The sequence below is a fragment of the Triturus cristatus genome, chromosome 6 (genome assembly GCF_964204655.1).
Source record: "Triturus cristatus chromosome 6, aTriCri1.1, whole genome shotgun sequence".
Taxonomy (NCBI): Eukaryota; Metazoa; Chordata; class Amphibia; order Caudata; family Salamandridae; genus Triturus; species Triturus cristatus.
Window position 1 is genome coordinate 1244352102 of NC_140589.1, and position 25126 is coordinate 1244377227.

Consider the following 25126-nt stretch of genomic DNA (forward strand, 5'->3'; position numbering starts at 1 on the left):
GGTCCTAGCTTGACTGAAGTGACTCTTCTGTTTACTGACCGAGATGGTTTTTGTCCGTTTAGTGGCACCATCCTGCTAAATATACCGGTAGTGTGTGTTAAGGAGAAGGCCTGCTTGGATGAATGAGTAAATAAGCGTTTGCAGGTTCAAAGCTGTGCTGCCAGAAGCAAGGAATACAATGTAATCGCAGGCGTGGAAACTGAAACTTGTGGTGCTGCTCTCATTAAACGTATGTTGTTGCATTCAAAGGCATTAAAAGTTTGTAGCAACAAAGTGTTACTATAGTAACAATAACGGCGTATAAAACAATTAGGACGATGAATACAATATCCCCAATTGTAAGCTTGTGACTGTGGAGCCATGAAACTCCTGTTTACTCTCTTTACTGATGGCTTCTTCCGTTACATAGCTGTCTAGTTGTTAACCTCTTCAGTGCCCTGCCCTTTCCACGTCCTGTGCCGGGCGTTTCATTAGCGGGCGGGGTTCATGACGAGATAGTCTCGTCATGGGCACAGCGCAACCGCGCTCCATGACGAGACTATCTCGTCATGGGCACTGAAGGGGTTAAATATATTATAGTATATTATATTATATTATATTATATTATATTATATTATATTATATTATATTATATTATATTATATTATATTATATTAGAGAATTCCTGGTGAACCAACTAGAATTACTTTAATAATCGTGGTGCTAAAACAAAAAAAGTGTTTTTAAAAGCACAACTAAGCGTTCACTGAAAGCAGTGGGCTTCCTCTGATGCGGGAGAGGACATGATGGAGACAGCAACACCAGGGTGAGGACAGAAACACATGGGGGGCAACAAAGGGGGGAAGCAGTAAAGACATTTTGTAAAACTATTGTTAAATTGTCCAGAGGGCCATTCATCAAATTGCCAGGGGTAGCAGAGATATTTGCTGCAGAGGCACTAGAGCAGGGATGACCAGCCTACGACTAGGAGGGATGGGTCCAAGCCAGATTTTCGTGATGTCTGTGAAAGTGAGTTCCATTTAGGTTCATTAAGTGCAGGTTACATTATGTACAAATCCTTAATAAGAGATGTGGATGCGGGTCTCTGGTCCTACATTCGATGCCCCCGAGTTAGAGAGAGGCTGTTGCCTTAATGACCATTGAGACCAAGGTTATCAGAGGCAGTCCCTTTGATCTCACAGTGGCAGATAAGGTGCCAGGGTTCTGGGGGTTTATCTTATGACCCCAGGGATAATGTGGGAGAGGAACATGAGAGATACAGATACGGCCACCAAATGTACACCAGCGTTGGCATATGCATTAGTTCTGACACTGATTATCAGCCATTAAGCTTTGGCAATACTTATTTTTTTGTGCTATGTTTTTTGCAAAACCTTAATGTCGGTAATGCTGCTGGCGTTCCTCAACCAAAAACAATAGTAGCTAAGAGCACAAAACATTTTTGCTCTCAAAAAGCACACATTGCTGTTTTGGTCGCTTGTAGTTATGGAAACTACTTTGTGTTTTGATTCTTGTAAAAGGGCAGAATACCATCACCCACAGTGAAGTTAGCCAAAGGATGAAGTTTGCTGATCCACTACCTCGTGCAATATGCTGTAATAGCCAGAAGAAACATGTGATTGGCGCGATAACATGCTAGTGAATGAACAGGGCTTGCTGAAAACCTCTATGAGCAATTACTTTGTGTACAATTTTAGTAAAATTAAAAGCTCTTCCAAACCTAAAAGAAAAAAACGTTTTTTCTTGAGTGATTGACAGATCCAAATGTGTGGACGCCAGATCTCCCCTCAAATTATTTGACTCTTTTTGTTTTGTGACGCTCCTTAAAGAAACTGTAATAACATAAAATTCACAGCAGGGGCGGCCCCTCTGTTGGAGCATTGCCCTCCATATGTTTTACCCGCAAATAACTGGCCATGATGCTCTTTTGTCATTCACAGCCTAGGCGGGGCTGGGTGCCTTTCTGTGAGGGTGGGGCTTGTACATTGCGGGCTCAGCAGATAAGCAGTCTGTAGTGAAGTGTGCATGTCAGGTTGGACAGGTGCCTTTCTGTGACCATCCTGACATGCACACTTTAGGCCTTTCCCTATCTGCACAACATTAGTGTACCGGGGGATCAAAGACATAGCCTCCCAGGCTCTTAAGAGCACTGGGTCCGCCTGCTTCAGCCAGTCCCAGCACTGCCGTCATGCTGTTTGCTAAATTATGACAGCAAGGAAACAGAGTCTGACTTGGCTCAGGAGGAGATGCGAGAAGGCCTCTAGTCCTGGCACACATGCAGGAGCGAAGGAAAGGGAGTGTCACATAAATGGCCAGTCACTGGATGGCTTTATTTTGAAGCCATGCAGCAATTGTTCATTTTCTGTCCCATGCTCTCTTCTTTTCGTGCCCAGAGCAGTAACAGCATTGCTCACAAGTGCAAGAGATGAGAGAAGCAATGTAGTTCCTCCTGCTGCCATCTACATACCTGGGCGCACCTGCGTGGGTTTGAAGCATAGGCCTTCCTTGCCTGTGACCGGCAGATCTGCAGTTTTTGAAGCCGTGCCGTCAGCAGCCACAAATCCCAAGGTAACAGTTAGGGCCCAGAAGCACCAACAAGCAAAGCATAGGGGGGATGTGGCCAAGCAAGATGGCAGAGGTGACGTGTCTGCTGGCGCTCCTGCCGACATGGTCGTCATCCTCCCAAATCCTGAATGATCCTGCTTGAGATTTCTCCTGAGTTGCTCCCCATAATCACAGCAGTGTCCTGGGTGGAACGAGGGGGACTGCCCTCCCACCCGAGGTCGATCTGTGGTGGTGATACCGGTGTGGCCCAAGTGCAACAGGCAGGCGCCATTTTATTTGTAGGAAATGCAAAAAGAACAATTGATGGACAGAATGTTGAACAGTGTCAAACATTCACCCCAGTACAGAGATCTGGGCCTAAATCCATCGTTTTTTTGCTCCCCTGCCATTCCAGTTTAAACCCAGCCATATGCAAATCAGTCTTGACCCTGCTCCCCATGGGAAATGTCCAGGCCGAACTGCCAGGCCCTCTCCTCCCTGGACCAGAAACAAGCATCCAGGGACCGGTGCCGCGGTTTCACCCTTCATCAGCCTGGCTAGCATGACTCCAGTGGCATTTGTGGGATCGGAAAGGGCCGCAGCCCGATCCGACAAACATCGATTGCCGCTGTGGAAACCTGCGGTGCGGCTGGGGACCTTGCCAGGCTGTTCACCTAAGTGGTATATTGTGGAGGGAGGAATGGATTTCCCTCCCCTGACATATACAGTGGGTTGGCAAAATGGAGGCCTGCCCGTGAAGGGCCGCTGCATCAGCAAAAGAGCGCTCCTCCCTTCGCGACAGGAGGACCTTGGCTGCCGGCCTCTGCCCAGGCCGGTGATGGTTCTGGGCCTGGGAAGTCCTGCTGTGAGGAGACCGGATGAGGGCATGTGCCGGCTATGTGCTCCATGCTGTCAGAGTGGTAGCCGCAGTCCCTGCATTCGATACTGACACTAGGGCGCCGCCATTGTGGCATTTGCTTTAAAAAAGGCCACTCGTCCAACCTTAGGGCCATGAACTTAACCTTCCAATAGAGAGAGTATGTGCTTGATGGGTAGGATGACTCAACCCCCGGTTTGAAGTCGGAGATAACAGCCCAGGCGTGTTTCCTTCTAGATAGTTTTGCCCTGTTGGAGTGAAAAGACCAGAGCCGGACACTTCACTTGATTACGGTCTTCAATGCCTGTTGGGATGGGTTTGTTCCCCAATATTCCGTGAGTCCGAGTAGCTGTAGGGAGTGGGCCAAGTGGTGCCGATATTTTTGACTAGATGTGCTGGTCGATATTTCATTCAAAAGTTTGGCCTCAAGACTGCCATCCCAGAAGTTACGCAGTCTGTTCCAGAACTTAATAAATGCGCCAGCCTCAACACCGTTATGATCTAGCAGGCCAAGTTCTAGTCTGACTTGTGCTGGGAATGAAGACCTAGGCAGGCGCCATGCTCGTTTAAAGATTCTGGTGGTTGATTTGTTTAATAGGATGTTTGTTGCGTCCATCATAATCTTGTGTCCGTATGATAAGGAGTTGGTGATCTTAGCCTTCATTACCTTGAGCAGTGGAGTTAGGCTTGTCCCAAGTAGATGTTATGAAAGTTTTGCCGAGGCGACCTCAAGCGACAGTGCTTTAGCCTTGACGGCATCTTTTTGCTTGGTGAAGGAACCTCTGGAGTCAAGGAGGATTCCCAGATATTTGTAATGTGGCACTGTGTCAATGCTTTTATTGTTGAAAAACCACCCACTTCTCTGCTGCTTCTGTTTGCCAAAATGAATTATTTTTGTTTTTGACAAATTCAGTTCGAGAGCGTTATCAATTGTATAGGCGAGTAGTTCATCGAGTAGCCTCTGAAGGCCTACCTTTTGGTGGCTCAGTAACACAAGGTCGTCAGCGTATAAAAGGTTCCTGATGCCGGTTCCATCCAGTTGAGGCGGGTGGAAGTTAACCTTGTCAAGTGTGGAGGATAGGTCCGAGATGAACAGATTAAATAGAAGGGGCACCAACACGCAGCCTTGTTTAACACTGCTTCAAGTTTGGATCTTTTTGGAGACATGAAACCCATCTACCAACTTTATTCTTATCCAGGTTCATGTGTGGAGTTGGATTATGGCATTTAAGAGGTTGGGAGGTATGCTCCAGCTCTCTAGTTTTGCCATAGGCGGTCGCGGGGCACCCGGTCAAAAGCTGCCTTGAAGTCGACGAAGCAGCACCATAGTTTGATACGACAAACGTCTGCCTTCTCCATCAAGATGGTTAGTGTCAATAGTTTGCTGGTTGTGCCTAAATTAGCCATGAAGCTGGTCTGATTAAAGGGGAGGCTCTGTGTTGATTCAGCCCAGGTTGACAGCTCTTCCAGTAAAATTCTGGCATAGTATTTGGATTTGATATCAAGAAGAGCGATCATTCTGTAATTTTTTGGGTCGTTTCTTTTACCGCTCTTGTAGATGGGATGAATATTAGCGCCTTTCCAGGAGTCCAGGATGTGGTTGTTGAGCCTGCAATGTAAAAACAGGGGTGCAAGGAGACCTGACCATGATGTTACATCTGACTTGAAGAAGGCCTGGGGTAGTCCATTGGTGCCAGGGGCTCCGTCTGACCTGCCTTTCCTAATTATCCGGGCAACGGTGTTTGTTAAAACTCGTGGTGTCGCGAGGGGCTCTGGTGTTGAATCATTTCAAGCCTCCAATCTCTCAATTATTGTTTCATCCAGGGCGACTTTGACTGGGGTAATGGACCCGGTGTTGCCTGTGTAGCGGGCTTCAGTGAGTGCTGGCCAAGATTTGGATGTCGAATTGGGGCTGGGATGCTCTGTCCTGCTTAAATGTTCACTGAAATGATTGGATAAAAACTTGGTCCAGTCATCAGCACTTATGTTTGCGCCGCTGCGTCCTCTGCCTCCTAATGGGCCTCTATTCACGAGGGACCAGAATAACTTTGTGTTGGACATTTTTCTGGCGTAGACTAACTGCAACCAGAACTGGTCGGACACTGATTGCTTGTCTCTGTGCACGGATGTCTTGAAAGCTTTTTGAGCTTGCATTAAAAATGTTAAATAGGATTGCATTTCCCGGGCTTATTCTGGCCGGCGTAGGGCCGAGTTTCTTTGGGAATTTAGGTCCTGTGGTGTGTTTTTCCAGGAGTAAGATTTGGACTGGAATTTGTTTAGCCAGGAGTAAGATTTGGATGGGAATTTGTTTACTAAGCTATTTACAAGCGCTTCCCAGCCGTCGATGATAGGTGCGTCTTTTTCGCTTTGTAAACGTAGAAAAGCACTGCATTTCCCCGTGACAGTGGGGATGGCGCTGGACGTCCATTTCATTCTCCTTAGGTTCTCTGAGTGACTGTCCGATAGCGTGTGAGCGAGTGCCCGATGATGAGGCATGTTAAGAAATAACGTTATTATTTGGGGTCAATGGTCACTCTCTCTTATTTTGCTGCGATGTAATGGCACTCGATTAAGGCGAGCATTTCACTGTTTCCCAATGTAAAGTCCAGGAATGAATGGGTTCGGCCGTTATTTCTTGTCCAGGCCGGGGGAGTATCTGTGGGTGAGCCACCATTTATTACTATCTAACCTATTATGCTGAATTGGAGGACTGTATATTCACCCAATTTAGAGGGTCTGAGTCCTGATGGTAATGTTTGTGTGGCAAGATGTAGGGGGCCGCTGGAAGGATGATCTCTAGGTCCTCGAACTGGTTATGGAAGAGGTTTGTATTAAAATCTCCAAAGATTAAACAAGGTGTACTGCCGTATGTGCTTAAGATATTGCATAATATTTCGGTGAGGAAGTCCAGTTTGGATTTTTTCTCAGTGGTGCATGGAGAAATGTAAATATTTAGTAATAATAGCTTGCTCTCTGATGTGAAATTTTCGACCACAATGCCAGTGACCCAGTCAACTTCAAAGTTTTGCTGTTTGATGCGTGCGGACAATCTAGTAGATGCATAGATTAAAAGTGCGCAGCACAGTCTGCCGAACTTGCTCTGTCTTATGACGGGTGACGTGAATTCTAGGTACCCTTCGATTGGGCTGCTGGTTGATAACCAGGTTTCCTGGAGAAGAATTATATTGTGTGTTTTTTAAGAATCCAAGTGTGTTTGGAGATTGAAATTTCAACAAAAGACCGTTGACATTCCTGGAGCAAATTGTTAAACCATGGTCGAAGTTATTTCAATTGATCCTATTTTGGGATAGGGCTGCTGGCAGCCATGACCAATCTGCACTTCTGGTGACTTGCTGTACTTCACTGCACTGGTCGTTGCCAACTGGAGAGCGGCTTCTGGCTGGCTTTAATATGGAAAAAGGGGCAGGACTTATACTTGAAACTGGAGTCTGGCTGGGTGCAAGTATTGAGGGATATCGAGGAGCTCGGGGCGTTACTATGATTATTCCCCAGTATTTTGAATTGGTCAGCTTTAGATTGAACCAGTTCCCTTATTGGTTTAGATGCTAATGTATTTAGGGTCGATTCTCTCGCTTGGGAGCCGTTACTAGGTTTGAATTCGATAACGAGTATATCTTTTGATTCCAGCTTACACAGGTCCTGGTTCGATTTGAAAAGCCGGATTATGTTCCCGCGGTTGAATATGTCGTGTGGGCCTTGGGAGACATACTCAGGTGTTAACAGTAATTTGGTCTCATTGCTTTCTGTGGCTAGATTGTGGATTAAAGCGGGTGATAACTTAGTTGTCTTGAACTTTACTTCTGATGTTCGTTGATAGATCGATCTACTATGCAAGAGGGGGGCTTGCTCACTGACTTGATTGGTTGATGCTGAGGTAAGAACTGTTTTGCGCATAAGCGCCAAAGGAGGTTGGCTGGATGGGGTTGCCGAATACTGTTGGTCCTATCCTTTGCTGGGGTTAGCTGAATGATGTAAGCCTAGGCTGTTGGTCATCAGTTGTGATGGGGAAGAGGCTTCGGTGGCTGGTAAACGCTTTTGCGGGGGCGTGGTTGTAGCTGACGTGTTGACAATTGGTAGCTCTTCGTTGGTTTATAATTGCCTGTTTCCAGTATTTCCAGTTTTTTCCTGAGATATTGGATGTGGAGAATGCCTTGAGGCTTTGAAGAGACTCCGTTTCAGTTGAACGTTTTAATTTTAGGGGTCCTTTCTGAGGCGTTGGGGACTGGGATGCTTGCTGCTGACTGGTAGGGACGGTGAGCGCTGTGCTCGAACCCTGTGCTGTCACTGGTTTATTGTTTGTAAAATAGTTGCAGATTGTTTTATTTGGCTCTTCTGTGAGCCTATTGCGTGATTTCCGAAGTCGTTTTTTCCCCATCTTGATAGCCGATGGGCGGATTGCTGGGGTGATTTGACGTTAGTAATTGTGTTGATGGATGCGTTAGAAACTGCTGTCGCTTTGATTGATGGTAGAAAAGCGGTTGATAATTTATCGGTCGTGTGCTCAGGCTCTAGGTGTTCGCCCTGTGCAGGAGCCGGTAGCGTGGGGTCGGGGAGCCTGGATGCTGGAATCTTCAGGATTTCTGTTAGTACTGATGACAGAAATTGGGGCAGTGAGGATAGGGAGTCAATGATGGGAGAGCAGCAACATACTGATTGGACTAGTTGCACTTGAGATTGGGCTTTTATTATCAGTGAATTGAGCGCCTCCAGTTTTCAATCCCAACGGTGTACACAGCAAGGGTGTTTAATAGGTCCACCTGTTGGTCCATTTTGTCTAAGTGGTAGTTCAATGCTGACACTGTAGATTGAAGAGTTTGGAGTAGTTGTGACCAGAGCTCATTTTGGTCTGGAGATGAGGGACTGATGGTCGACCTTATGGATTCTTTGGTGAAAAAAGATAAGTCGAGCTGGGTATTAGGCATGATGTTGTGGCCCCAGCCTGTATTGATCTTTTGTTGGCAGCTGTTGGCAGGTGGCTTCTTTTATTTGAAGCTTGGCCCTTGTTGGAAAGCCCAGGAACGATAAACTAGGGCCTGTCTCACCGGCAGACACATGGATCATGGGCTGGACCAGTTTTCGGTGTGAGACTGGGGCTGGGGATAGGACAGTTAAAGCAGGAGTCAAGGGTATGTAGAGTGAGCTTTATCTGGACTTCAGAGCGGGTGAAAACTTCTGAAATAGTCCCTCATTTTTTTCGACGAAGAAACTGCAATAGTTGAAGGTCTCAATTTCGTGTCTTTGCAGTTTGGGCTTTCCTGGAGCGCACTGGCTCCACTGGCATCACTGGTTATTTGTTGTTCGAGATGATGCAGAACTTGAAGTGAAGACTGATGGGGATATGACTCAGGAGCTGTGTCTGAGGCAATACCCGGTTGTAACTGTGGTTTCGACGATTTTGCCAGTTTTACAATGGGGGATAGGTCCGCTGCTTCATCGTCAAAAACCCTCTTCTTGAGGCCTTTTTTTGAAGGATTGGGTGGGGTTTTCCTGGTTTTCCCTGATCTCATCGCTGAAAGACGTTAATGGTGGAGGGTAGGGGTAGAGGATGACCCGGGAGACGCTGATCCCCCCCCCTCACAACTCCCCACTGACCGAGCCGCTTAGGTGCTTGAGAGTGTTCAGAATGCCCAGAAAGCTCATCCATGGGGATTGCGACTCAACGTTGTAGTGCAGGCTGTAAAAGATTGGTTGATTTCCCCACTTGATGCAGGTGAAGCAATGGCTGCCGTAGCTATAATAGCTGCCGTAGCAGTAGCTTGCAGTGATTGCCGGGTGACTGGGGTAGCTGTAGAGGACAGCGGGCCGCTAAGGTGGCGGCACCCCGGGCTCCTTGGCCACCTTGTTGACGGCAACGGTGGCGACAGCAATGGTGACTGTGACGGCAACCGTGGCTGGGGAGATGGCAGTGACTGGGAGTAAAGAGCTGCTAGTAGTGATGGTGGCAGGAGCAGGTGAGCCACCTTGTTGACGGCAACGGTGGCGGCAGCGATGGTGACTGTGACAGCAGCCCGGCTGGGGAGATGGCAGTGACTGGGAGTGAAGAGCTGCTGATGATGGTGGCAGGAGCAGGTGAGCCCAGTGCGATGTGGGGTCGTGCAGGTAGCGGCTAGCGGGCAGATGACAGACAGATGGTGGAAAAAGGCAAGCGGGACACACTAGGCAGAATCGCAGGCTGCACCCGATCTAATCGGGCTGCCTCCGCGATCTGCCAAGGGCACGCACTCACTATGGCTGCCAGCTAATGGTGACCGCTCTTACTGCAGGAGCTCTGGTCCAGCTCCGGATGATCTGACACGCTCTCCGTGACCCCCGACGTGTCGGGGGGGGGGGGGGTTCTCTAAGGTGCCGCAGGGTGCTGCGAGGTGCTGCTAACGCTGGACGCGCTCTGCCGCTCGGCTGCTCCGCTCCACTGCACAGATCAGGCACGCCCCTTCCTTGTGTCCATGAGGCACAGTGGTAATATAGATGCAGGCTCTCTGGGCCCCAACAGTGGAGACCCCCAGGGGAGCTGGGATTGAGGCAGGGCCATGGGATAAAGCCAGATGAGGAGGTCTCAAGCTTTGGCCCTCTGGAGTGGAATAATGTGGCGGCGCGGGTGAGGAGGGTTACTGTCCCCCACCCCCCTTGGGAGATGGAGAGGTTTTCTTTTGCAAGAGGTGGAGGCCTGTATCGGGAACATCAAATAGAGGAACTGGCCACTACATCATTCTGTGCTACCTGGTTGATGCTTATTGTGCTTTTTTTTTAATATGGTCAGAGCCTGGCGCACTGTGAGACATATGTCTTAGCGCCGGGGATGACATTGTGGTGGTGAGAAGCCCGTCACGACACCTGCTGCCATCTTTATTCTGGTTGCTCGCTAACTACTGTTCTACAACTTTCGAAGATGGTAAAGGAAAAAGGAAATTGAACGGCAAAACTAACAAAATCCTCAATTACGGGCAGCCAGGTGGGGATGCCAGAGGGTGGTGAAGAGATCATACCAAACACTGCGGAGGTGGCTCGCTCCCTCGCGGACTTGTTCGCTGCGATGCAAAACAAATGGGACGAGACGGTCAATACTATTGACTCTGTCGCAATAGAAGTCCTTTTGCAAGATGATCTGCGTAAGGTGTCAGAACGTGTCACCACTACAGAACAAAATGTGGGCACCCTACAGGAAAAGGTAAAAACACTCTGTGACACTGTTGTTCTCCTAGAAGACCTTATCGAAGACTCATAGGAGAAGTCCTGCAGGAATAATGTCCATTTTGTGGGATTCTCAGGGAAGGCAGAGGGACACTCTTTTGAACTTTTTTGGAGAACTGGATCACTACCACTCTGGTGCCCAAGCGCCTCTCAAAATTCTTTACGATTGCGAGAAAGAGCAGGGCCCTTGCACCTCCGCCCAGGCCTGGCACACCTCCTCGAGCAATCCTAGCACAACTGTTTAAATTCCGGGACTGAGATGCTATCCTACAAACCACTCATACACAGCGTTCTTTGTTGTTTGAAGGACACCCTATGTTTCTCTATTTCGACTATACCCAAAGGGTGGAAGATCAAATGAAAACTTTCATGGCAGTAAAAAGAGTCTAAGACTACTCAATTTTAAGTGTAACCTCCTCTTCCCAGCCAACCTATGGGTGGAATACCAAGGGAAAGCATTGTTTTTTTTTCTGGCTGCAGAGGCCAGGGGCTGGTTAGACTCCAGGGGAAACATTTGTGATCAGCTGGTGTCCCAGACCAAGTCCACCCAGCGTTCAGCGGCGATCGCATTGGACATGGCCGGATACAACAGGGCAGGCTCGAGAGACTAACAAGGATACAGAGAATATCCAAGTTTGTTCTTATGGTACCCTGCAGGCCACTGATGTGGTCCCGGATTCAGATGTAGCCTCCCAGGACCTGTTGGGTAAGCAAGATCTATCGGAGAACGCATCCTCCTGAGACTATGCTACTGCTTTCACAGACTTTTGGGCGACTGGGCCGGATCCATTGAACCGAGACCTGAGGGGCGATGGATGGGATGGTTGCAGACTCCACAGTGGTTTGATGGGAGATACTGAAAATCTGTTTGCATGCCATTTTACTTTCATGGTTGTGAATTTGAAAACACAAAACAAAATGTTGTCGTGTGTGGAACTGGGAATGGAAAAAAAGTTGGGGGATTATCTCTCTACCTCCCCCCCCCCCCCCCCCCCCCATGGATGGGTGATCTGAGTTGGCTGGAGGTAGTGCCGACTAGAGGTGGATGGCCATGAGAAGGGAGCTCAAGTGGGCAAGACTCGCACCCTTCCCAGCTATCTAACATCTTGCAAAGCACACGTTTGCAGAGGGGTGAGTGGTGGGAGCATTGGATTGGTGTTTTCTTTTACTTTTTCTGTTTCCTACCAATATTGAGGTATGGGGCGGCTTTCGGTGACTCCCAGCTTGTGTGAGTATGGATTGGGCCGGGTGGTGGTACTGCTCATGGGAAGGGGGAGTTGTGGGTTGGGTATGTTTTACATGTTGCAATTTGGAATATAATGTTGGTTCTGCTTTTATGTGAAATGGCCATGTCTGAAGTGAGGTATGGGGCTTTAAATTCCTCCAATATAACTTTATCCATCAGATCTACCTTACCCCATAGACGTACCTGGTTATTTATCCCACCCGCTTGGGGGAGTGCCCACTTTGGAAAGCACAAAGGGCAGATTTTATCCATATGGTGTGGACTTGCCCATCCATGACTACCTATTGGCAGGAAATACTTGCTTGCCTCAATGGGGCTTCGGGTGGGATGTCCCAATGGAGATTTGACAGGTGTTGCTCAGATTACTCCCATCCCCAGTGAAAAAGAAATTCAGCAGGAAGTTCGTTGCTTTGAGTCTTGTGCTAGCGAAGAAACGTATTGCCATCACTTGGCTCAGTCCTACAACCCCCACCCACAGAACATGGTTGAAAGATGTCTGTGAATGGGCAACTGCGGATGGTGTGCGAATGAGACATGTAGAGATGCAAAACTTGAAGATGATTTGATAGACTGGTCTTTAATGCTGACGGAACTGAGATAGCCGCAGGGGGAGCCTACGTCTGGAGGTGCAGCTGACGGGTTGGTCCCGCTTGCCCCGGAGGTGTGATAGCAGTAAGACATGTAAGTTGAAGTAGCTTTACCTCTATCTGTATTATGCTGGCCTAACACTAAAGCAATTTAAGAGGGAGGGAGGGGGGTTTAAATGATGGCATGTCTCTGCAGGGATGCTACTTACATGATGCATAGAACGTTTTCTCCTGTTTAGATAATTTGTGCCTGGGGTATGACATGTGTATGACTTGACTACTGTTGTGGGTTTTAGCCCCACCCTTGAGAAGATGGCAATTTTAACTGAACAATGAGATGTGGTTCATTTATTCTTCCGTGGACTAGATAGGGGGCATACGGGATGTTTATAGATGGACTCCTTCTGATATGTACTCTTTATGTGATACCCTTAAATGCTAGTAAAGGTATTTTTTTAAAAAAACATAGAAGACTTTAAAAAAACACGGCCTGCTCAGGTTGAGCAGGACTGTTTTATTAGTTTAGTACTCAGACAACTTAAATATGTGACATATTTTGTTTCATTTAAATTGGCTATTGTTGAGTTGCTTGTAGCTGGGAAGATTCGAGGCCTTATGTTTACTCAGTACTGAACTGCTTTGCACAATTTCTGGTGGGCCTCTTTTCATATTTAATAAACAACTAAACATTCTTACTAAAATCTTTACAGTAACGATTTTAGTTAGGATATTGTATCCTTTATTAAATATGAGACTAGGCGCGACTTTTCTAACTTTACCGGATATTTCAGATTTGCATTAAGTAGCCCTGGACATTAATCTACGAATGCGCACACTTGACATTTCCGTATTAAAATACAAGACAAGAAGCCCTCATGATTCATTTCAGGAAATATCAAGTGTGCGAGTAGCGCGTTACATTTCTGAACAGGAAACATTCCTGTGAAGGATTTATTTTATGATGTGTTGCTGCCACAGTGTTATGGCATGAATAGAACAGAATGGCTTGTAGGCTGAGATGTAAATGCCCACTTGCCTCAACAGTGCTTTATGCATGCATTTAGACTGCTTCAAAGCGCTTTCAAGTTCACGAGAATCAGGAAGAGGGAGGAGTTGTTTTGTATTCCAGATCACCCACTGTAGCATTACTATAGTCAGGACACCCGGGGCCATATTACTGGAGTGGCCTGGGAGCGCAATGGGCGTTTGTACCCGCTATGCGCACTTATGATATTCCAGAAGGGGTCGCCGATACTTGGTCGTCCACTTCTGTAATTCGCCATCGCTATCATCAGATGGCGTTCCCTCCTTTGTATGGGGGCGTGCCCCCATGCAAATGAGGGAATCTCCTAGCCTCTGCGCCCGCACCGTATTACAGAAGTGGGCACAGAGGCAAAGAAGCTGTTGGGGGCCTTCTGACAGTGTGCCACCTAATAGGTGGTGCACTGTCAATTCAGCACCTGGTGGCAGCACTCTGGAGGGTGGGAAGAGAGTCCCATGGCCCCCACGACATCCCCTTGCAGGTAGGTGCAGTCACTCACTCACTGCACCCGCCTGCAAGGGGATCTCTTATCTCCCTTCAAAGTGCAGGCGTGTTGACGCCTGCCCTGTGAAGCACAGAGCGGCTTCAAAGCAGCTACTCCGTTTTTCACCTGAATGCACTGCCACTAGAGCAGCGCGAGTTTGCGGCTGCCCTGGGGCAGCGCACTCACTATAATGAAGCGCATTTTCCTGGTTCACTTTTTGAAAGGTGCACCCAGCGATAACCAGGAAAATGCGCCCATACCGTAATACAGACCCTGGAGCACTATTCACGTCAGTGCACCTTAAATTATGCCATGGTCTTTGAAACGTTTTTAGATGATATGTTTTTGAGGATGCATTCTCTAAATTTTACAACAGCTTTGTCACACCGTCTCAGGTTGGGGGCGGGGGGGCTTATTTTCTTTCTGCATTGAGGTACTTGATGTCTGTAATTTATGATGAAGGAAGGGGTGAGACAAAGGGACAGCAAGAACATCTTAGAGTACCAGATAGATGTAGGGACCTTGTCAAGCAAATTCAGTGCTTAATTGGTTCTGGACAATTTTGCAGAGGCGCTAGGGAATTTTGCATAATTACAGCACAGACCACTGCAAAAATACTTGCACCAATTGACACGGTAAGAATCGATATTTTCTTGTAGTCAGTTACCACTAATGTTAGTTCACGTTAGATGTAAAGTTGCAAATCACTTGTACAAAGCTAGCCAGTGCAGTGCAAAACTAGCAGGCATTGTTGGCCTTACTCATCTGACCAAGGGCTGTATGTATCGCTGCTGTAGTCCGTAAATAATAACCATTTGCTGCTCAGTTTTAAAAAATACCCCAGGGAGAACACTCCCAGGTCCCTCTGATGTCAGTCAAGCTTGCTCGCTTTTCTCGCTCGTGACGTAACAATCATTCCCAACTTGAAGCCTCACCTCTTTGAAATGTCACCAGCCGCCACTGATTCACAGTGTAAACATGCATGACATAGACCATGAGCAGTGAGTAATGTGGACTCCAGGCTTGGCACTGTGTACGCTCAAAAGTTGTGTGTATATGCTACAGTTGCTCAGAGTCCTCTACGTACTGTTAAGAGTCACGGCGGCTGGTTTTGACACACACAGGCTATTCTTTGGCAGCTTATTTGGCTGGGAACGTTCAGTGTACTAAATTAGTTTTATGACGATACTACATTAAATAGATTTAAACATTAACATAGACTTTGTTGCTAAATCGCGAACATCTAATGAATTAATTATGAAATACATTAGCGGTGCTGGTCCCTAAGCTGTTACATGAGTGGGCGATAGTGTTGGGGCACTTTCGGCATATCATATCCCTCTATGCTAATGATGCGTTGTTTAATCTTACGGAGCCCATTTTATTGGAGGTGCTGCGTGAGTTTGGTCAGGTGCCTGGCCTCCAAATTAACAAAAGAAAGAGTGCTTATTGAAAAGCAGTGTGCTACTGATCAATAATTGTTTCTACAGCCACATGTTCTGAATTAATTTGGGAGCAATTGTGCATTAAGGCAAATGCATACTCATTGGGAGGAATAAAATATTTCTTGTTGTCCTTAAGAAAGTGGTTCTAGCCTGTTAGCCCAATGAAACGCGTCGGCACTTACCTGTGTTAAATTTGAGGAACAAAGTGTTGTATGCTGAAAAGATCTCCGGTAACAATTATTCTATTGATTCCTCCAAATTAACTTTTTGATGGCAAATGTGTATGTCTTTTGTTTTGTCTCTCTTGTTATAATGCATTCATAATACCATGTGCAATAGCTTTTTTATGACAGGGTTATAAACAGTTTTTAATTAAGTGAACTTTATATGTTTGATCAAATTGTTTTATATGGCCTGATATTAATAATTTATTATTTAGAACTGCCTTTTGGGTCCCTTTAAAAACAGGTGTAGAGGAGTGTATGATTTTGAAAGGAGTGAAGTACGAAAGCGGTGAATGTATTGAGTTTTCCAAGAGAATCTATTGGTGACAATAGAGATGTAAACTAGTCCATCATGCATTGCATTGCGATCACTTCATAAAAGGCAGAATGATTCTCCAAGTAGCAGGTAGTATCAAGTGATAACAAAAACTCTAGAGGGAGTCAACACCCCCTCTATGTATATTTAAAAGTATCAGTAGCAAAAGCTATTGCAGGTAGCTGTACTGTCGATCCAGATCTAAAAATAAGAAAGGATTTGGCCTGAAAGGGATGAACTTCAGGGGCCATATTATATATAGTACCCCGGGGCGCAACAGGCGTTTGGGCCCGCTTTGGGCACCCCCGGGTACTTTTGTTATTACAGAAGGGGCCGCAGACGCTTGTGCGGCCCCTTCTGTATTACCAATAGCACTGGTGCACTTAAAGCGCCAGTGCTACCTTTAGGGGGCATTCCTTCATTTGCATGGGGGTGTCCCCAATGCAAATGAGGGAATCCCTTTGCCTCTACGCCGCATTACAGACGCGAGCGCAGAGGCAAAGAAGCCCTCTGCAGGGGGTAATGGGGGTCCCATGGACCCCCCAGACATCCCTTTGCAGGCGGGGCCTGCAAGGGGATCTCTATGTACCTTTAAAAATGCAGGCAGGTTGCTGCCTGCACAGTGAAACACGGTGTGGCTTCAAAACAGCCACTCTGTATTTCATGTGAATGTGCTGTGCCAGGGCAGCATGAGTTAGCTGCTGCCCTGGGGGCAGCGCATTCACCATAATATGGCACACTTTCCTTTATTGCGCTGGGTGCACCTTTTTGACTGTGCGCCAGGCGTAGTGAAGGAAAGTGTGCCGCATGTGTGATGCAGCACAGGTGTGATGCCTGGGATCACTTTGGTCTGCGCTTTTGCGGAATGTAATTATTTTTTTCCCTCTTTTATTAACTTTGCATCCAATATGTCTGAGAAGCCTAAGGGCCTGATTATGAGTTTGACTGTGTGGGAGCAGGGCGGTATGCCACCACCAGGCTCCCACACCGCTAAACTCCACCGCTGACCATATTACAAGTTGTAATTCAGGTGGGGGTTCCTGCAGCGGCTGGCCCACTGCACTGCCTTTCAAAGGCTCATAGGAAAGCCTTAGAAAGGCAGCCCGTGGGAACTCCACAGCGCATTCCAGCACGTCATGGACTGTCAAGTCCATGCCGTGCAGGAACTGGGGTGCAGACAGACAGTGGGGGAACACCATGTGCCCCCCTGCATGTACCCCCATGCACAGAGGCACCAGTGTTTCCTCACCGCCACCCTTTCATGGCGAGCTCACCGCCGTGAAAAGGAGGGCAGTTAGGAAACCCATAATTTGCTTGGCAGTGCAGCAGCTGCACTGCCAGCATATTGTGGCCTCAGACTCCTGTAACCGCCAGGGATTGCGGATCCCTAGCGGTAGCAGCAGTCCTATGGCAGTCCGACCACCAGTCATAATACGACAGTCAGACCACCGGTGTGGCGGTTGCTGCACCACCACTGATGGAGCGCCAAACTCATAATCAAGCCCTTAGTCTTAAAGCAGTTTCAATCAGTTGAAGCATCAAAATAATGGAACTCGCCGGGACATTTTGCTTTGATGTCAAAGCTCAATCTACTGTGATTGCCATGAAAAAATCCTTAAGGGATATTACAGAATGACTTCACGGGAGTTTAATAATGTCTGCTCATTGTTTACTTTTTCAGAATATATTCCAGGATGAAGATGTCTAATTTTATTTTGTCTATCATTTTAATGTTGGTGTTGAATCTCTATGGGCTTCTATTTAACAATGTTTTCATTGTTTATAAGAACCTCATGATTTAATAAACTCATTCATATTGATTGCAAGTAGATCAATTTCAGGAACACAATAACACTTTAGACAGGAGGATGCAAAGAAGTACGCAGTACTGCTGCTACCCAGATGCCATGAACTGGTGCACAGTGGTTTGTTGGTAGGTTGAAAGACCAAACGCTAAAGAAAGCAGTGTGGCGAAGCGGGCAGAGCAACTGACTCTGGAGTTCGGGGCTCGTGGTTCATTCCCGGGCAGCAGCTCAGCTCAGCATCATGTGACTCTGGGCAATAGCTCACTTAGGGCCTCATGTAGGTAAATAAATTTTACCGGTTCTAAAATACCGAGCCGTACCGAATCGGTAAATTAGAATCGGTAAGTTATATGTAGGTAAAAATTCGGTAACAGTTACCGATTCGGTAACATTCGGTAATCACGAATCGGAATTCACCGAATCGGTAAATACCGAGGTGGTATTTACCGAATCGGAAAATACCGAGGTGGAAGTTACCGAATCGCAAAATACCGAGGTGGTAGTTACCGATTCGGAAAATACCGATTCGGTATGTACGGAGTCGGTAAAGAAAATCACATGACTTGACGAAACAGCGAATCCAGTGCAACGACAGCCCACCCAACCTGGAACTGCCCACACCCAGGCAGGTGTACTCAATTAGCCGAAGTGGCCACACCCAGGCAGGTGGACATAATTAGCCGACCCTGGAGAGGCTTGGAGTGCAGAGGAGAGGCAGGGAGCAGTTGCATGTGCGAGCGGGTAAACGAACAGCATGTCCAGCCAGAGAACACAGAAAGACGGAGGGGAAAGGAGGAGGAAGCTGAAATTTAGCCCCAAGGAACTCCAGGTGCTGGTGGAGGAGGTCGTGAAGCAGCACCAGAGGCTGTTCGGCAGGCAATCCCTGCAAGTGCCTGAGGTGGAAAAGCGCAACATATGGCTGGCCATCCAGGCGCAGGTCAATGCTGTGGGAGTGACCCACAGGGACATTGAGGTCCTCAAAAAGCGCTGGTATGACCTGAGGATTGTAACCAAGAGGAAGATGGGCGACATCCAGAAGGAGGCCAGCCAGACCGGAGGTGGAACCAACAGGGCACCTGCCCTCACCGAACTGGAGGAGCTGGTGGCGGCCACAATCGAGCAAGAGAGCGTCGTGGGTCTTGGGGACGCCGACAGCTCTGCCAGAGCCGCAACACACCAAGGTAAGACGAAAGCACAGCAATGTATCCCCCCCTACCCCATCCCACATCCCCCAAATGTGAAACGAGAATCACACTGCAGTCCACACGTGTCAGTGCAGACAGGCAATGCATTTCGGGAGATGTAGTCAGGGCAACACTAACCATGACGTAAATGTTACAGGGCAACAAGGCATGTCACGCACTCGAGGCACAAGGAGACAGGGGACATGTTGGAATGTGAAATTATTTATTGTGCCGCTTGCAATGCAGCCCTTCGGGGACACTGAGCCAATGTTGTATTTCTGTCCACAGATGTGACATCATGCAGGACAGGGCATGCTGCAGGAGAGACGGCACCACGGCAACATCAAACACCTCCAGCCAGCACAAGTACAGACCGGGGAGCAGGCCCACTGGCAGCCGCACCACCAACACAGCCAGCATCGCCGCACACAGAGCCAGCATCACCTCACCGTGAGCCAGCATCACCACCACCAGAGCCAGCCTCGCCACTCATGTTCGATTCACCGGCCACATCTCCGCTTGCATGCGTGAGACAGAGGAGGCGTCCAGCAGCCAGGCTACGAGCCTTGGACACCTCGTCAGACGACAGCATGGGCCCTGAAGACCGCACCGGGCCCCAGGAAGGGAGCCATGCCACTGTGCCCCACACCTCACAGGCAGCACAGACGGAAACAAGAGGGCGCCGCAGGTCGCGTGTCCAGAGTCCACCAGCACCCACTGACGGCCATGGTGTCTTCTTGGGGCTCGAGGGCCAAATGTTAAAGCAACAGCGCCTGCAATCAAAGGCAGTCATGTCAGTCCAGAGGCACATGCGGGTGATGAAGACAAGCATAGTCAACATGGACACAAACATTGGCGGCATGGCTGCGGGCATTCGGGACATGTCCCAGTCTATCCAGCAGTTGTGCAGCAAATTAGATGCTGACATCGAAGCACGGCGCCGGGAACGCCAGAGAAGGGACACTACCAGCAGGGCACTCAACCGTCTGGCAACTGCCACTTCCCTACTGTGCCGGCGCTCTGTGACGATGCAGGAGGGCCTAACACAGTGCTGCAGCGACCTGTCTCGGGGGATGGTGCAGGTGACAAGTGCACTAGGGGTGCTATTGACGAGTCAGGCGTCGACAACTGCTGCAGGGGATCCTGCGGAGAGCATCGACACCACCAGCAGCATCACACCCCCCGTCCCAGAAACACGCAGGAGCAGCAGGCGGCTTGGGGTTGGCTCTAGTGAGGATGCACAGGCCGTGCAATCCACCACTGCAGCGCGTATGCGCAAACATTGATGTCGCCCTGCCTAGCCACTTCACAATGGGTGACGTAACCCTGGACATACTCCTTGTATAGATGATATATTGCCAGATTGGCCTGATCATGTGTTCATGGCGTGGTGCCACATTAAACTACGTCATGACTGCTCACAACTCGCTGTGTCCCCTTACTTACTCAGAAATAGTTGGATGTGATCTCTGCCCGTCTCTCTCTCCCATCGATTGCAGTTGGCACTCTAGCTGCGTTGCCCTCTGGCTGGCCTGACTCATCCTCGTTGTCCTCAAAATATGTTAGTTCCACATCTGTACCTTTTTTCGTGGCAAGGTTGTGCAGCATTGCACAAGTGGCAATGATCTTGCAGCAGGTGATGGGTTTGTACTGGCGTGCGCCTCCGCTCTTGTGCAGGCAGCGGAACCTGCTCTTCAGTAGTCCAAACGTGCGCTCCACCACATTGCGTGTTGTTTAGTGTGCCACGTTGTATCGTCTCTCACTCTGGGTAGCTGGGTGTAGGTAGGGAGTGAGGATGAATGACCGGCATGCATATGCACTGTCGCCTGGATGGGTGAAAGGGAACCATCAGTAACATGCCTCTATACACTATGTTTGCATGTTTCAAGGGGCGTCACTGTTACTTACCTAGCAGGTATCCCTCTCCGAATTCTCCGGCACTCAGTCGTGTGTAAATCCCACTATTCTGGAAGATGTAAGAGTCGTGGGTGCTCCCAGGAAACTTTGCAACAATATCTGTGATGATGTTCCCTGCATCACAGATCACCTGCACGTTGATGGAGTGGGTGGACTTCCTGTTCCTGTAGATGTGCTCTGTATCTGCTGGTGGACAGATTGGGATGTGTGTACCATCAATACAGCCGAGGACATGGGGGAACTGTGCCATGTGATAAAAGTCAGTTTTTGTTTTCTGCAGTGCAGCCTGTGAGTTCGGGAAGCTTATGTAGTGGTGCATTCTCTGCATCATGGCATCCAGGAACTTCCTGAAGAAACGGGACAGGCAACTTTGGGATACCCCACCCACCGCAGCTATCACCACCTGATAACTGCCGGATGCCAACAGATGTAGGCTGCAGAGCACCTGCACATGTGGGGGTATGGCGTGCGCCCTTCTAACTGGCTGGTCCAGGAGTGGGTGTAGGTCCCTGATTAAGTCCATGATGGTTTCGGGGTGTAGCCTGTACCTCTCATGTATCTCTGCATGAGTCAGCTGGAATAGTGTGATGCGCTGTCTGTAGATTTGTTCCTCCCGTCGCCACACCCTCAGTCCTGCTGCCTGTAGACGTAGGCGCCTTGCAATGACGTACATAGCGGCCATGTTGTCCACGCTGTTGAATTTTGGGTTTGCTTTTATCCATTGTTGATGGTTACCACCTGCTTTTAGTCCGTGTTAATTACCGACTCTTAATTACCGATATTAATGGATTTCTTAATTACCGACTGCTCCTACATGTCATTTTAAATTTTTACCACTTCATATTTACCACTTCATGTTTACCGATTCGTTAATTCTGTATTCGGTAAGTATGAATCGGTATTTTAGAATTCGGTAACTATGAATCGGTATTTACCGCCTCATATTTACCGAAAAGTGGTTTTTGGACTCCTACATCTCACTTGTCTGTATACCGGTCGGTAACGGCATATTTACCGAAAATCGGCCGTTACCGACCGGTATTTCGCTACCTACATGAGGCCCATAATCTCCCCGATGGCCCCCAGCGCCTGGATACCCTTAGGGATGATAAGTTTGTGCTTTACAAATGTGGAATTTAATTCAATTTACCTGTTCACATGACACAGTCTCACACTCCAACTGCGCTAAGGGGCAGTGCAAGGAACCCATGTCATGCTACACAGAAAACTCATAACAATAGGTGCTGAACTCAAGAGAGCTGCTCTTAAAATCTGCATTGAGTCTCAAGGTGGTGGACGAAAACATTGCATTCAAAAAGCATTTTGCTGAGTTTAATGATCAAAGCTTAACAATGATCCCACATGAGGGAAACGTCGTTAACCCCGCATTTTTTACACCCCTGGCTTTACCCCGCATTTTTTACTCTGCAATAACTTTTACAACGCAGGGCTTTACACCGCAAAACGGTTACAACGCATTCCCCAAAATAACGCCTCCCTGGAGTTAGAATAGTAATTGCGTTGGAATGGGGAATGCATTGTAACGAATTGCATTGTAAAGCCCGTGTTATTGCGGACAGGGCCGGACTGGGAACGAGAACCGGCCCTGGCAAAGTGCTCGGCCGGCCCCCCGGGGCTTGGGGGTGCCGCGGAGTTCTTTGCCAGGGCCGGTTTTCGGCCGATTTTGTTACAGGGCCGATTTTGCAGTTATGCTGCAAAAGCAGCCCTGTAACAAAAACGGCCCCCAGAGGCCTAAAACTGGCCCCCACCCGTGCGGCGCACCGGGGGATTTCCCGGTGCCCGCTACGGCCAGTCTGGCCCTGATTGCGGAGTACAAAAAGCGGGGTAAAACATGCGGGGTAAAGTTTCCTATTCCTCACATGATCATTTGCTTCAAAGAGAAGCATAGTTGCATAGAGAAAACAATGATCATTATGCAGGGAAGAAGTATAGTAATACCTGTCTTCTGACAAGGTTAAAGAAGACAGGATGGATGGATTGTAGACCGTGCACACCGCAAGGGAGAGCCATAAGGAAGAAAGACAAATTAAAGGGACATTGTGTCCACAAATTTAGTCAACATCAAATGACCAGTATCCGTATCCAAACTGAAGTCAGGTTTGCAAGATGAATTTCCTGATTTGAGCATCTTCTCATCTGCCTCTGCTGTGACGTTGTTCCATATGACAACGTTTCATGCAGGGAAAGGCTTTTGAGAGCAAAACAATCACAGGTTCCCTGGCAAGAGATGAATCAGCCATGTTTGAATTACAACATACTTTCTAGCAATCACTCTACCTAATCGGGATCAAAACTTAATTGGCATGTCAGGGAGCACATTTGAGAAATGTTTTACAGCCCTCACATGAAAATGAGATCAAATGGTGGCCCCTCGAGCGAAGTCATTGTCTGCACCAAATTAAAGTCTTTTGTCTTAAGTTGAGCAAGTGGTTAGTGATGTGGAGGCATCTAGGAAGGCATCGTCTTTCCTTCATGCATGTAGCGCAGGGGCGCTAACAGTGGCCCCCAAGACTTGGATCCACGCCAGATTTTCAGGCTATCCACATCAGATACAGTTGCGTACTACCAGCCTCAGTGTGGTCCTTTCTTGTTGTTTTTGTTATTGTTACATTATATTTGTAGAGCGCCAAACACCATAGGTCTCCAGGCGCTAGTAGTGTGGACCTAAGTCTATTGGTCCCAAGTATAGTCAGCGCGCTGTAGGAGGATTTTAGCCGAATGCCTCAATAAACAGGATGGTGTTAAGCTTTTTGCTGAATGGCCGTAGCATGGGTTTCCTATGCATATTATCCGGAAGTCTATTCCAGATCTGGGGGATCACGACTGAGAAAGCCCGTTCCCCCACGGTGGTTCTTTTAAAGCGCGGGCAGGCTAGCAGGCTGGCCTCAGATGACCGGAGGTGCCGTCTAGGCACATAGGACTTCAGGCGATCTGTGATGTATTTTGGCACCCTTCCATATTTGGCTTTATGCGCAATACACAGACCCTGCATGGTCAATCGTTACCCTGGAGATCTGTTGACTCGCTGGCCCTCGTGGACCAAGCTTGGACACTTCCAACTAAGAAAAATCAGCTGAAAACCGTATACACCGAGCAGTGACAAAGATGGGGAAGCAGTGTGGCTGGGGACAGTTATAGTGGTTCCTGAAATGAAGGAACTGGTTACCGCGCCCGCTTTCTGAATACCCTTCTCACGGTGTACATTTTATAATGTTCAGGGAAGAAAAGATGAAGCGCGTCTGGATTGCAAACTTGAACATATAGCTCGAACCTTCAGCAAATGGTGACACATTTGGTCCTAGCAGAATTTTTTTTGCATATGTTTATTTTATCTGACCATGCTCAAGAAGCTTGTTTTCACTATAGAAGCAAGTCTGAAAATCCACATTCCCAAAATGGTAGGTGATGCAAAGAACCAGATTCACATGCAGAGGTGTAGCTTGTGCACGCATAAAGTGCACTACACCTGATGGTTTTTGCATTTGAAAGAGGCATGTAGAAAAGCAGCTGAATAAGGTTTCTAAGGGAGTGTTACTGGACGGTTAGTAGGAAAAATGTCATCTTAATGACTTGAACATTTCACTCAGTTCCTATTTTCTGGTTATTCACACTTGGCAATTTTTTCTTAAATGCTTGTGTCCTTTGATACTAGCATCTGAACGACAAAGGTGCCTGTGGCCCAGTGATTGTTGGAAAATAAACCAATAATCCGAGAATCGTAAACACTTCGACTGTAAAATCCTTTTCTGTAAAAAGGAACAATTTTTTAATTCCTCTAATTTTCTACTCCTTACACATATTTTTTTTTTTTAAGTCGAGACTTTATTCGTGTATGGGTGGGATAAGCCGACAGATGCGAATATCTATAGAAGTACCACACATTTCCGTATGAAAGTTCTGATGGTAGCTGGGAGCTTGCACACAACGTTGGATTTTTTAGAATCTGGTAGTCAGGTGAAGGTCTCCTCATTGCATAGGGATACACTGATTTACAGTTGTGCATTGCGGCGGCAGCAAGCAGAGGTTTCTGGTGACGTGAAGTATTCAGCTCCATTAACATGCAGTTCAGAGCCCTTAATTCAGGAGCAAAAGTCGATCAAATGAAGCAGAAAGGAGATAAAACGTCTATTTATGGAAACCTTTCCCTGAGGCACACACTTCTTTACACCATTAACATTTAGAGAGGAATATCTTGGCCGTTATATGTCATCTACTTTCCAGAGAC

The 25126-nt window shown here is 47.8% G+C and overlaps 1 protein-coding gene across 1 annotated transcript in view; it reads left to right on the forward strand.

Annotated features, from left to right (window-relative positions):
* Nucleotides 1-25126, forward strand: part of TTC27 (tetratricopeptide repeat domain 27) — a 1631130-nt gene that overhangs the window by 1133099 nt on the left and 472905 nt on the right. The gene's annotated exons all lie outside the window — the stretch shown is intronic.